Genomic DNA, 13267 nt, shown 5'->3' on the forward strand with positions numbered 1-13267 from the left:
AAAAGTCTTGTTTTTTCTTTACCAAAAAGCATTGTGTTCTGATTTTGAGAGTTTTAAGTCAATTGGCAAATTAATAAGATGGAAACTGAAATGCAAATCTTTTAAACCTGAGTATAGAATATATGAAATAAAGAGAATTATCTTGCATTTATGCAGGATTTCATCCAGGTCAGAAACTGAGATGTAGTTGTATGAAAGAGACATCTCCCAACCCTGCTTTGTATGTTGTTCATCTTGCTCTACAAGTGAATAGTTGTTATCATTTATGTGAGAAATGAAATGTTTCATAAGCTTTTCCCCATCCGTATGTGATTGCAGGTTTATAGACAGCAAAACAGAAAAATGGTTTCCTTAAATCTTACAAAGATTAGTGCTGGAGTGCTGAGAAGACGGTATTCATTGTTATTCATTAGTTGACTGGAAGGTTCACCACTGGGTCAAAAACCTAAAAAAAAAAAAAAACCTCTCAAATAGAGAAGGTGATTTCTTGCTGCAAAGCATCGTCAGCTAAACTATAGAATTAAGGAAGTGCTGCCTTCTGACTCTGAAACCCAGCCTGACTCTTTTCTGAAATTCATCCCAAGCTGCACTCATTTTTCACCATGCTAGTTAAGGTTTGCAGTCACATCCCCTACTGAGAGCTGCTTCCCCCATTTAAGCCCATTACTTCCTGAGTCAAGGAGAGAGGATTGGAGCAACCTATCATCATAACTCGACTAGAGTTACACTTGATGAAACATTCTTTTTTTCATTTGCACAACAGTCCAAAATGCCTAAAATGTTCCCTTAAAGTGAGGTTTTAGAAAGAATTTTGCCATCTGCTTCCTGATTCCACATCTTTATTTTGACAGAACATTTCTCAGGCCGTATTTGGCAGTCACTAGGTTTAGATGTCATTCTGGTCATTTTAGTATGTTGTTTTTTTCTCTGATTATTGACATTGAGGATTTTTATATTCATGATTTATTTCCAGTTAGTATTTTAACTAGGATTGCAGATAAATTACTAAGCGAGCCACTGGATGGATCAATATTTTCATCAACCCTTTTATCACTAGCATCACTTGGTACTATATAGTTCTTTTAAAAAGTGGGCACTGGTGAGCTAAAGAAGCAAAATTAGCAGTCCATTTTTTCTAGGTTTGGCTCAATGACTCTCAAACCCTAGATCTCCATAATCACGGTCATGTGTATGAGAAAAGCCCTTTTGGGGGTAGTTATATATATTTTCCCTGTGGCTATATGTGTGAGATGCGTTTTAATCTGTATGTAGGTCTCCCAACTAATTTTGACCTTAAGCCCTTCTGTGATATAGCAGTTTCCAAGATTTAGGTATTGAAACTAAACTTATGTTTTTCTAATCCCCATCCTGTAGAATTTATAAATGGTCAGACTTGGTTCCTGCTGCAGTTACACAGAGCTTCCAGATAAGGATAATGGGTAAGTGCTCATCTCAAACATTCACTTTCCATAGAAGAAACCTGCAGAGCATGTATACACTTAAAATTATGAGTTAATTTTTCATTAGGGTATTTGCATGGCATTGATTTGGGGGTGAAATGAAGAGTTATTTTGTCTTCATGTAGATCTTCTCAAAGCTCATGGCTACCATAGTTTCTTCTTTTTATGGCAAGACTATGGGAAGGAATGTGTCTGCAGAGCCATGGGGAAAGGCCATAGGGAAAATGATTTCTAAATATTTGGCTGGCTAAGAGTGATTGTGGACTCCTCCTTGGAGGTCTTTAAAAATAGGGTCCATCTTCCTCTGGAATGGTTTAAGGGTAAAGGAAAAGGAATGGATTAGCAGGCCCCTTAAAGTCCCTCAGAGCTCTAGAGGTTTGTACGTGGCCCATGTCAGTGACAGATGGAACAGTAAGTTCAACAGATGTCACGTCTGCCATTCCCAGGCTGTGCTCTGTTTAATGTGGTGACCTTCTGTGAGCACTGTCCTAAGTAGTCAGCAAGAGGGAAGGGAGTGTGTCTAAACTTCTGGGAAACCTAACTTGGGTGGCTTATTACCTACTGCTACCTTTTATATTAAGAACCAGTTATCAGAAAAGTTACACTGTGTCAGAATCCCAAAACAAGGACTCAAAAACACCCTCTAGTTTCTGCAGTCATTTTCAACCTTTGTTACATTCTGAAGGAATTTGGTTTAGATGGCATTCCCTAATCTTACATTTAAGAATCTTTTTCCTAAGGGACTGTGGGAGGAAGAAAGAAAGAAGATTAGGTGGGTAAGGAGGGCCCTGGAGGAAATGAAGTCTGATTTGTTAAGAAGAGAGGGGACCTGTGGAAGAGTGTAGCAAATCGGTTCCTTTTGTTCTTTGCTTCTGCTTTAATCCTTTAGACTCACAGGATAAGATTGCCAGCTAATTGCTAGGAGCCCCCTATAAAAGAGGATTGGCCTAAATTGGAGAATAAATTTAAAGAGTGACTAAAGGTTTTTTTTTAAATCCCTCCTTTATTTGGGTCACTTTTCTTTAGATGTGATTATGTCTCCAAGAAGTGGTTGGATACCTTCTTGAGAGGTTTTCTTAAAAAAAAAAAAGTCTGAAATTCCAAAGACAACCCCCACCTCCACTGTAGGATTTATGTAAGCGTGTGATGGACTAAATTCACTAGACTGTAGTTTAAACTTAAAAAATAAAAAGACTAATGTGTTTTATGGTGGCATTTTTATACAAGTGTCTCATTGGTAGAAGTACGTTGACCATTTTAAAGTGCAATTTGATCTTTTAAGGTAAGACATTTAAATTCTCTGAGTACAGACACTGTACTTAGGACAAATTATTATGTTTGTAACTTGGTGCCAATCTCAATCGTGTCTTCATTGGGTGCTTATTTTCAAATAGTACCTGATCCATTCAAAAACAATATACTAAAAATTGTCATTAAAAACATACCAAATTTTAATAGTAAGGCATGGATACTTTCACTGCCTTTTATTTATTTCCAGGTGTATTTTATTAGAAGGAAAGGTAAATAAATGTGTTTTGCAGAAAATATGTAGTGCAAGTCAGCTCCAGTAGCAGTTATTATTTTTTAACTAGATGGTGGAGCATTTACACACTTAGTTTATTAGTGACCTTCCCATAAAACTTTTAGGAACACAGGGCAAAACAGAGGTCATGAGTTTACCCAAGCTGGCCCTCTAGACCACCGCTTTAGTGACATCAGACACATGAAGGGAAGCCAAGACACCTTCCTGCATCTTCACATCCCAAGTGGCCTTGACTTCGCCTCCATCTACATATTTTATTCCCCTCAGAAGGAATTACAGGTGAAATTTAGACAATCACCTGTGTGTTAGAAGTGATAAAGTCCACCTTCTGAAAAATATAGTTTCTGTATATTATACATACCTTTGATCTGGACTTTTAATTTTTATTTGTTGTAAACCACTTTATTGAGATAATGATTGAATACAAAAAGCTGTAAATATTTTATGTGTACAACTTGATGAGTCTGGAGATAAGTATACCTCTGTGAAACCATCGCCACAGTCTGTGCCGTGAACATATCCATCACCTCCAAAAGTTTCTTCTTTTATTATTAGTATTATCTTTTTTTTTTTTTTTTAAATGATAAGAACGCTTAACATAAGATCTACCCTCTTAGCAGGTTTTTAAGTACACAGTAGTGTTGTTAAATTACAGGCACTATGCTGTGCAGTAGATTGCTGGGACTTAGAGTGGAAATGCTCTGGCTTCTTGAATATAGATGTTTTAGGCCTTCATTTGATAAATATTAATTTCTATTAGCTGATTATGATGTGTATGACCTTGTGCTGGCTATAGGGTATGCAAGATTTGTGCAAGGGAGCCCCTGGGCACAAGGAGGTTCTGGTGAGGGAGAGGGCAGGGCATAAGACAAAGTCATTTCCTGTCCAAGAAGTCATAATACACCATCATTTTCTCTGCCTTATTTGCATAGAGGTGTAAGAAGGTTTTTGCATTTTTCAAGTTGTGATGACCTGCCCCTAACTTAGTTTTCACCAGAAGAGCACTAAAGTCTTCCTAAAACCAGTACCCTCCAAGGAAAGAGAGATTCCTACCACCTGAAGAAGCCAGCCCCCAAAAGCCTAGAAGGATGGACGGGAAAGCATCTCAGGACGCTTGTGAGGCTGGAACCTGGAAAACCACTGCGAGGGGAGATGGGCGCATGTGTCCATCGCACGGGGCCGGAACCCTTGCTCCCCACTTGCCAGCTTTGTTGGCTTAGGTCATTCACTTGGCCTATACAAACTTTGGTTTTCTAATCTGTGTTCTAGAAGCTTTTCTCACGGGGCTGCTTTTAGTTCTAAATGGGATAATGAAGTTAAAGGGCCAGGCACTTAGGAGACAGCTCTTTACAGCTCTCCAGCCAGCTACAGCTCTGAATCCAAGGGCAGGACGTTAAAAACCCAAGCCTATCATTCAAAGCCAGGCATTCATTTCCTTCTGAGGACCACATAGCTTTCATAAACTCTGCATTTCCTCATTCCTTCCTTCATCAAGGCTGTCGTTAGACCATCCCTGACAAATCAGACCACTCTTTTCCACCTAAATTCCTGCTGCCCAGATGAGAATATGACCTGCTCTTGCTTTTCTGGTAATACCATCATGTGTTTCTGTAGGCCTTTATATTTATATCCATGTTCATTTGATCCTCGCAGATTACTATAAAAGGGATCATTGCGCGTTCTTTACCGCCAAGCCACCCCGGCAAATAATTTTTCATCACTCAGTCACATCAAAACACTCTATAAATCCAATAAACTCTGATTCTCATTTCCTGAGTTCTGTAGGCTGAAATTCTGGCCTCCTTTTTTCTTGGGCCATTTGTATTATATGACAAGATTGGCCGTACACTATCTTTGTGTGGATTTACGTCTTCAAAGCGTCCTTTGAACTTCTTATCCTTCACCTTGTTTCTTTCTGCACTCGCCTTAAATTCTTCGCCACTTTCCCTGCTCTTCACCAGATCCTCTTTACCTGCCGCTCTGTACCTCCCCCTAACAAGGTTTCCAGTACTTTAGCTCACTCTACTTGGCTTTGCCTTTTCCTGAACCAAATCCCTACCGGTCTCTTCTCTCCCACCGTAGAGTCGTCTTCTCTCCCATCTTGCCTGGGCCACGGCAACTCTAGTTACTCTCTGCCTTCTTTACCTTCCTGCTTAGCCCCACCCGACAAGAAGATCACATGGTTTATTTTCCTTCCTGAGCCGACCAGTTAGGATTCCTGAATGCCCCCAGGTAGATGTTCCCAGCAAATCCAAGCCCATCCGGTACGCCTGCCTGTTTTCTCCTTTCATTTGGGACCTGGGGAGCTTTGCACAGATGAGGCCTTTGTCACAGTGTCCCCAGACTCGCCTCTTCTCCATACCCCTCTGTGTCAGTTTGGTTTGGTCATTAAACAGAAGACATCGGGGTGTCTTCCGCTCACTGTTCCTCCTCTCCCTACATGTACACAAATGACTTCTGCATGCAGCTCTGGAAGCTGTGGTCCCTATGGAAAAGTGCCTGGCAGTCGGCTAGCCCTAATCTTCACAATCCTCTCTATGTTCCTGAACCATCTTCCAAGAAATACTAGGATTCTGTGTTTTTATTTGGAATTTTATCTTCTAAAAATATCTTTAACCATTAAAAAGTCGAATAGAATGTCTTTATTGAAATGTGTATGCAACCAATACACATTTGTGCTCTCATTTAGAGACCTACGTGGAGCAAGGATTAAAACTGAACCTATAAATGAATTTATTCAATAAAAGCAATATTTTATCTGCTTTATAGATGGGGGGGGGGGTCTCAATAAGATTTTGTTTACAAAAAGTGTTCCACGGCCGAAAAAAAGGTTTGAAAAGCACTGCCCCAAATCATCACTCACTGTGCCTGAAACTATCAGACCATCATACATTTTTCCCCCCTTGATCTTACAGGGGTTTCAAAAATACTCTGATTTTGCAAAAAAAAAAAAAAAAAACCCAGCAAATCTAAAAATCAACTCTAATCCCACTATCCCCCAAAAGCAACTGTTTTGGGGGCTTTTTTTTCAGCCTTGTTTTTGTGGCTTTATCATTTTTACATAGTGTAGTACTAGCCACCAGTATAGTCTGGTGAGATGAGGTCTCTTATTAAGCCATTCTGCTTATGTTAGACATTAAAAAAACTTTTTACAGTCTTCTTGCTACAGTGGAGATTATCTTGCTTTGGCCTGCTTTTCAACAAGTTCTGATGAGTCCTAAATGGTTATGTTTTTAAAGCCAACTTTTCTTTAGTAGTTCTTTTTTTAATATTTATTTATTTATTTATTGTCTGCACCGGGTCTTAGCTGAGGCACGTGGGATCTTCATTGTGGCATGCAGGATCTTTAGTTGTGGCATGAGAACTCTTATGTGGGATCTAGTTCCCTGACCAGAGTAGGAACCCAGGCCTCCTGCATCGGGAGTGCAGTCTTAACCGCTGGACCACTAGGGAAGTCCCTAAAGCCAACTTCTAATTCCTCTTCTTTCCACTGTTTCATTCCTAAGGAGAATGACTACTAGGCTTTTGCAACAATTATAACAAAGGCTTCCTATAATCTTAGTCTTTCACTCATAGGATGACCAAAACATTTCCAGTTCTCTGTTCATCTGAAATTCACATCCAATTCCTTAGCCCCAGGGATTCAACCTACAGTAAAATTGCTGTGTTGCAGATGCCTATCATAAATACATAGTCATGGGTACTATTTATGGATTATTTACCATGTGCTAAGTACCCTGCTTTATTCTTTATACACATTACCTCATTTAATCATCATCCTAAACCTTTGAAGTGGGTAGTACTATTATCCTCATTTTATACTTTAAAAAAGGGAGGCCCAGAGAGGTCAACCAACTTGCCCCTTAGAGCTCTTAAGTGGTGAGGCTGAGACTGATTTGGTTGGTGTTGTCAGAGCATGAACTCTTAGCAAAGATGCAGCACCTATCCTGGGAGTGCACCTGCCCCTTCTTGATCCACAAACACTATTTCCCTTCCCCCAGGCTCCCAGCCACCAACTCCCCTTCACTGGAGTGGCAGTGGGGGGAATCTGGCCTGGAGGCACAGAACATCTACCCTAACACAGCCGTTGACCTTGGCCTCAGGCTCCCCAGCTGGTACCCCAGGATTCTTTAATCCCTCCTCTAAGCCAGTGAGGCAGACCTGGCTGCTGATGTGGATCTTTCTAGCTACTGCTCAAATGAAGTGATTCCTGCAGGTTCTCAGAGACAGGATAAGACCCAGATGTCCTTCACTCTCTCGCTCTCAAGTTACACAGAATAACATCTTGAGACAGTATTTCAATACTAATTTCTTATTAATGGCTTACATTTATTCAGCACTTAGTGAGTCCAAGTGCTGTTATAGTGCTTTTCATGCGTAATATCTTTTAATCATACAATAAATCAGTAAAAGTTCTGTTATCCCCATTTTACACTGAGGGAGCTGGCTCAGAAGAGTCAAGTAACTTAGGTAAAGTCACACAGCACACAAAGCAAGGATCCAAATGCAGGCACTCTTTTTTTTCTTTTCTTTTTTAGCTTACGAGTTTTGTTTTTATTTTGTTTTTGTTTTTTGGTTTTTTTTGCAGTACGCGGGCCTCTCACTGTTGTGGCCTCTCCCGTTGCAGAGCACAGGCTCCGGACGCGCAGGCTCAACGGCCATGGCTCACGGGCCTAGCCGCTCCGCAGCATGTGGGATCTTCCCGGACCGGGGCACAAACCCGTGTCCCCTGCATTGGCAGGCGGATTCTCAACCACTGCACCACCAGGGAAGCCCTTTTATTTTGAAGTATAGTTGGTTTACAGTGTTTACAATGTGTTAGTTTCATGTGTACAGCAGTGGTTCCGTTTTATGTATATTATATATAATATATATGTATAACATAATATATATATATTCTTTTTCAGATTCTTTTCCCTTATAGGTTATTACAAGATATTGCGTATAGTTCCATGTGCTATACAGTAGGTCCTTGTTGTTTATCTATTTTATATATAGTAGTATGTATCTGTTAATCCCAAACTCCTAATTTATCCCTCCCTCCCCTGCTTTCCCCTTTTGTAACCATAAAGTTGTTTTCTATGTCTATGAGTCTATTTGTGTTTTTTAAATAAGTTCATTTGTATAATTTTTTTTTATTCCACATCAAACCTGGCCACTCTCTTTTTTAAAAAAAAATAAATTTATTTATTTATTTATGGCTGTACGGGGTCTTTGTTGCTGCTCATGGGCTTTCTCTAGTTGCAGTGAGCGGGGACTACTCTTCGTGGCAGTGTGTGGGCTTCTCATCGCGGTGGCTTCTCTTGTTGCAGAGCACGGGCTCTAGGTACATGGGCTTCAGTAGTTGTGGCTCGTGGTTCTAGAGCGCAAGCTCAGTAGTTGTGGTGCACGGGCTTAGTTGCTCCGCGGCATATGGAATCTTCCTGGCCCAGGGCTCAAACCCATGTCCCCTGCATTGGCAGGCGGATTCTTAACCACTGTACCACCAGGGAAGCCCCCAGTCCAGCCACTGTTGACCACTAAACGAAACATCTTCAACCTCCTCTGCTTTTTTTTTTTCCAAAGGTAATCCATGTTGATTATAGAAACATTTCCTCTCTGATTTTGTAAAATTCACCTTCTGTCAATAATGCTAAATCTGAAGTACATTTATAACTTCTCAAAGTGCCACTAATTCACATGTGTACAGCTGTGAACCTTCATGGGAAGAGCATGTATTGTAGTCTTTGGACTGCTAAGAATAGTCCTGTTTTCAAGTCAGAGAAGGGTGTTTGAAGCTGCCCAGCTGATGTCATCTCTATTGAGCTATTCGTGAGAAATATGTCTTCATTTAGATTTGAGAACTGATTACTGAAAACAAAAGTTATAGGTCTACTGTTACTAGTTTCCTTCTTTTAAATTGAACTTTATTTTTTAGTACTCAATATTTAGGTGAAGATCTGTTGCAAACCTGAAAGGAAATAATCCATAATAGTTTTATTACCCTCTAATAGACCTTTCCAAGAGCTTTGTAAATACTCCAACCAGTGCTTCTCAAATTGTAACATGCATATGCATTGCCCGGGGATCTTGTTAGAATGCAGTTTCTGGCTTAGAAGGTCTGGTCTGGGCCTCAAGATTCTGCATTTGTAACAAGCTCCCAGATGATGCCCAAACTACCCATCCAGAAGAACCATACTTTGAGGAGTGAGGCTCTTACCATCTTAATATTCAAGAAAGAAATTCAAATTCAGAATTTGAATTTACAAACATTGTTTACTAAATAAACCAAAACTCAAATGGTCCTGAGAAATAGGCTCTGTCCTCCAGCTCCATAGCAGTCTGACTTTCTTGGAGTTTCTTTGGGCTTGACCTTGACTCCTTTTTTGGTTGATGTTAGTGCATGCAGGGAAACTCACCAGTTTCCGCCTCCTTGCTTCTTTGTGAGCTGAGTCAGTCATCTCTTACTTACTGGTGTGATGTGGGTGGGTCATGGCTTGAACTAGCCCATGTGTCCTGCTTGAAGGATCTGCAGTCAGTTTTCTAGAAAACATTTTCTCAGTCTCAGTTGTTAAGAGAGCACTGTGAGGTGGGGCAGGGGGCAGAGAGAAAGATGTGGAGCCCTTAAGATTGAAGATCAGCTTGGTCCTCCCCGTGTGCATTTGTCTGATAAAATGCAGGCAAGGTTTGCCTCTCTCCCACCCCCACTCCGCCTACTTCAAGCCTTGGCCATGTCCAGAATGGACTCCGGATGGCAGTTGCGGATGCTCAGAGCACAAAGAGTTTCTTGTTTGTGCAGGGGTCTATCAGTGTTTAAATAGAACGGACGGAAGCACAGGCACACCATATCAGCAGCTTATCGGGGCCCCTGGTTTTCCATGTACATTTGCTGGTCTCTTGAGTTTACCCAGCTCCATTAGCACCGAGTTAAAAATTGCAAGGCCAGGCTGTACTGCGCCGAGATAGGGCAGGGAAAACAAGCCGGTAACTGAGTGTGGTGGTGGTGCGGAGGGCGGTCCTTGAGATCTTATTTGCATTCTGCCCATGTAGAGAGTAAAGTTGTAGTAGCCTGTGTGTTTAGAGGCAGCCTGAGGGAATCAAAATCTAGTTTAGGAATTCATCCAGGAGATGGGATGACGCCCTGCCTCCCTGGGGCAGAAGTAGTGGAGATACCTCTTGCGACCCTGGCTCTCCATCTTAGCTTACCAGGTCTGCAGTCAGCTCAGGAAGTGGTTAAAGGAGATGGCAACTGTGAACACCTTAAAATTGTATGCAATTTTGGCATTTGCAAGCATGTCTGCATGCATATTTCTCTGGGAGCAGATCCATGACCCAAAAGGCTAAATGTTCCTGTACTATTTGGGTTGCATCTTCCTGGAAGGAACTCTTTAGAACAGATAGATGAGCAGCCTGCTTTAGAAATGAATCCTTTCCCTCTATGAGCCTCCCTCCTCCTTTCGAAGCACTTGCTATGTGCCAGGTGCTGTGCTAAAGACTTTATAAATATTACCTCATTTAATGCTCAGAACAATCTAATGAGATAGGAATTTTCATTTCTGTTTCACAGATGAAGAAACTGAAGCTTAAAGAGTTGGAATTTGTCCAAGGTCACAGAGCTAACTGAACAATAGAGCTAGCATCTGAACCTGGGCTTTCTGATTCCATAGTCCTTAGCACCGTGAAAGGCTGTCTCTAGTGTTTTAATATACTTGTCTAGCCTTTGCATATACATTGGTTAATTTGTCTAACTGGCACAGAGTTGTCCCAAACTTTGGTCATCGAAAAATTCGCTTCATGCATTTTGTCCTATTTCTAGATCACCTATATTATTAAATTACTACTTAGTTTAAAATTTTTATGATAATTCAATTTGTTATTACTTAGCCTCATCCTAAACAACATCCATGAAATAACCACTGATGTGCTAATTTCATTTTTCTCAAATTCACACTAAAATAAATACATATCTATTAAAATGAAAAATGTTATGCCCCACCTAACATCGTTTAAGGTACCCTCAAGGTATGAATACTGCACTTGGAACAATCCTGATGTAAGATGTAAAGGCTGTCTCTATTGCTTCAGAATTGTGGGTGAACTAAAATAGCCTTTATACTCCCACCCTAGGCAGCCTTTCCCACCCAGGCCCGCCTCATGGAGCATGGTGCTGGGAGCCTCAGAGAGCTGGCTGGGTTGACTCCAGGGAAGAAGCTCTTCTGTGTCTTTCAGGGGCTGTTTTCATTGCACTAATGAGGCAGCAGTGCCAAGAAAAAGCGTATTACTTAGCTTGCCTTGAGGGGGTTGCAGGATTCCAGAGACTGGGGCAAGAATCTGTACTCAATGCTGTGTGCTCCTCCTGAAAGAGAACTGTTGGGATCCTGGGGATTATGGAAGAAACAGCCTTGCCAGGGGCAGAATTTAGGTGGTAAAGGGGTCCCAGCCTCAGATGAAGGATGAAAGAGGCCTCTAACTAAACCTCATTTGTTCCCGTTTCCATTCTAACCAAGTGTTCCTCCCCAAATTCCATCCCCTCTGGGCCTTAAATTAAAGGGAAATTTGGAGTCCTATTGTCTGAAGTTGTGTGTGCATTTGACCTACAATGCTGTGTCTTTAATATAAGCAGCTAAAGAACAATTCCTCATTTCCTGACTTCGCTGTTATGCCAAAAACGTGCTAAGACCCTCAGAGACCAAGCATCCTCATTTCTTCCCCCAGTAAAGCCTCAATTTACGTGTTAAACTTCCCGGTCTTGGACCTTTAGCAACTTTGTCACTTGGCAGTCCCTTCAACGGGCAAGTAAGACGCAGGAGGGCCTGGGGGGTGGATTCCAGGAATCTGTCTTCTTTCACTGGCCTGGAGAAATCAGAGTGGGAAAGGTTCTTTATGAGGACCAGCTGGTTCTGATCTCTCTGACTAGACCCACCTGTAGCGGAAGTGACGTTGGTCTGCCCCCCAGCTGATCTGGTACCTTGATCATTCCAGTCAAGGATTGCCTCACAGTGAGTCAGGCTGTTAATATTTCAGTACCAAGATGTGAAAACAAATCTGCAAAAAAAAGGAAGAAAGAAAGAAAAGTCTGCTCTTGGATTGGGCTGAGCATTTCACATTCTGACTGTCCTCATCCTTGTAGTTCAGCAGTAGCTGAATTGGGCTACTCCTCTGGAAGCTGCAGTAGTTCTGGTCCTGCAAACAAAATTCCAGCTCTCTGGGGGTGCAGTTCCCGTACTGTCTGTACCGCAAAATGGCATGGCCTGACCAAGGATTCCCAGGTATGTGGGTTGTTTAAAATGCCTCTCGCAGGCCTCCCTCTTCACATCCCATCTTCCACCGCCGCCCTCCTCCCCCCAGGAGCCAGTGGCTGGAGTTTACACAACACCAGGCTCACATGGAGCACTGCCAGTCGCAGGAGATTCCGAGGGAGATAAAAAGCACATCTTTGACCACTTCTTTACCAAACAGACCCGAGATGTGTAATTAAAGGCCCCGGGACTCTGCTGGAAATAGGTTTAAACTTGAGGTAATCCCTTCTGGCACTTCCTCTTCCTAATAACCATCAACAAAAATCACACAAATCCACCTGGCTCCAGCCAGTAAGTCTGTAACCAGCAAAGGTCACGGGAGGAGCGATAAGAGAAGAAAGCGGCCACAAACAGTTACTGGAAACACATGTCGGGACGTGTTAGAAAGTGACTCCTGCCAGCACCATTCTGGCCCTGAGATGGGCCAGCTCTGCTCTGCTGTCGAGAAACTCATTCTCTGCCACTGGGAAGGAATGTCAGTGACACGCACCGGAGGGGAAGGCGCATTTGGGGAGCTCCGCCCAGCCTTCGTCTCTTCTCTCTGTAAGATGTGACTCAGCCACAGAGACTAGAGGTGAGGCGATTCTTCATGGTCTTTTGAAGTTAATTTCCTCGTCTTTCCAGAAGTAATGCATGACCATTGTTGAAAATAGTATTGATAAGCAAAAGGAGGAAGAAAATGATTTCCCCCAATTGCACCATGCGGTGACTGCAGTATGTTTTTGGTGCTTGTGTATGTATCTAGGTGTGAAATGTATAAACACATAGGCATGGGAAAGGTTTCTGAAAAACTTTCAAACTGCATGACACTGTGCAAACTCTTTTTAGCCTGCTTTTTGTTTGTCTATCCTGAGCATCTCCTTTCATTGCCTGCATCTCATCATATTAAGTGTGGGTCGTATTCCATCACCTGACTGTACCATAATTTACTTCAATAATCCCTTGTTATTGAATGTTTAGGTTGCGTCCCAATTGCCATCCCTCTT

The sequence above is a fragment of the Kogia breviceps genome, chromosome 4 (assembly GCF_026419965.1).
Source record: "Kogia breviceps isolate mKogBre1 chromosome 4, mKogBre1 haplotype 1, whole genome shotgun sequence".
Lineage (NCBI taxonomy): Eukaryota > Metazoa > Chordata > Mammalia > Artiodactyla > Physeteridae > Kogia > Kogia breviceps.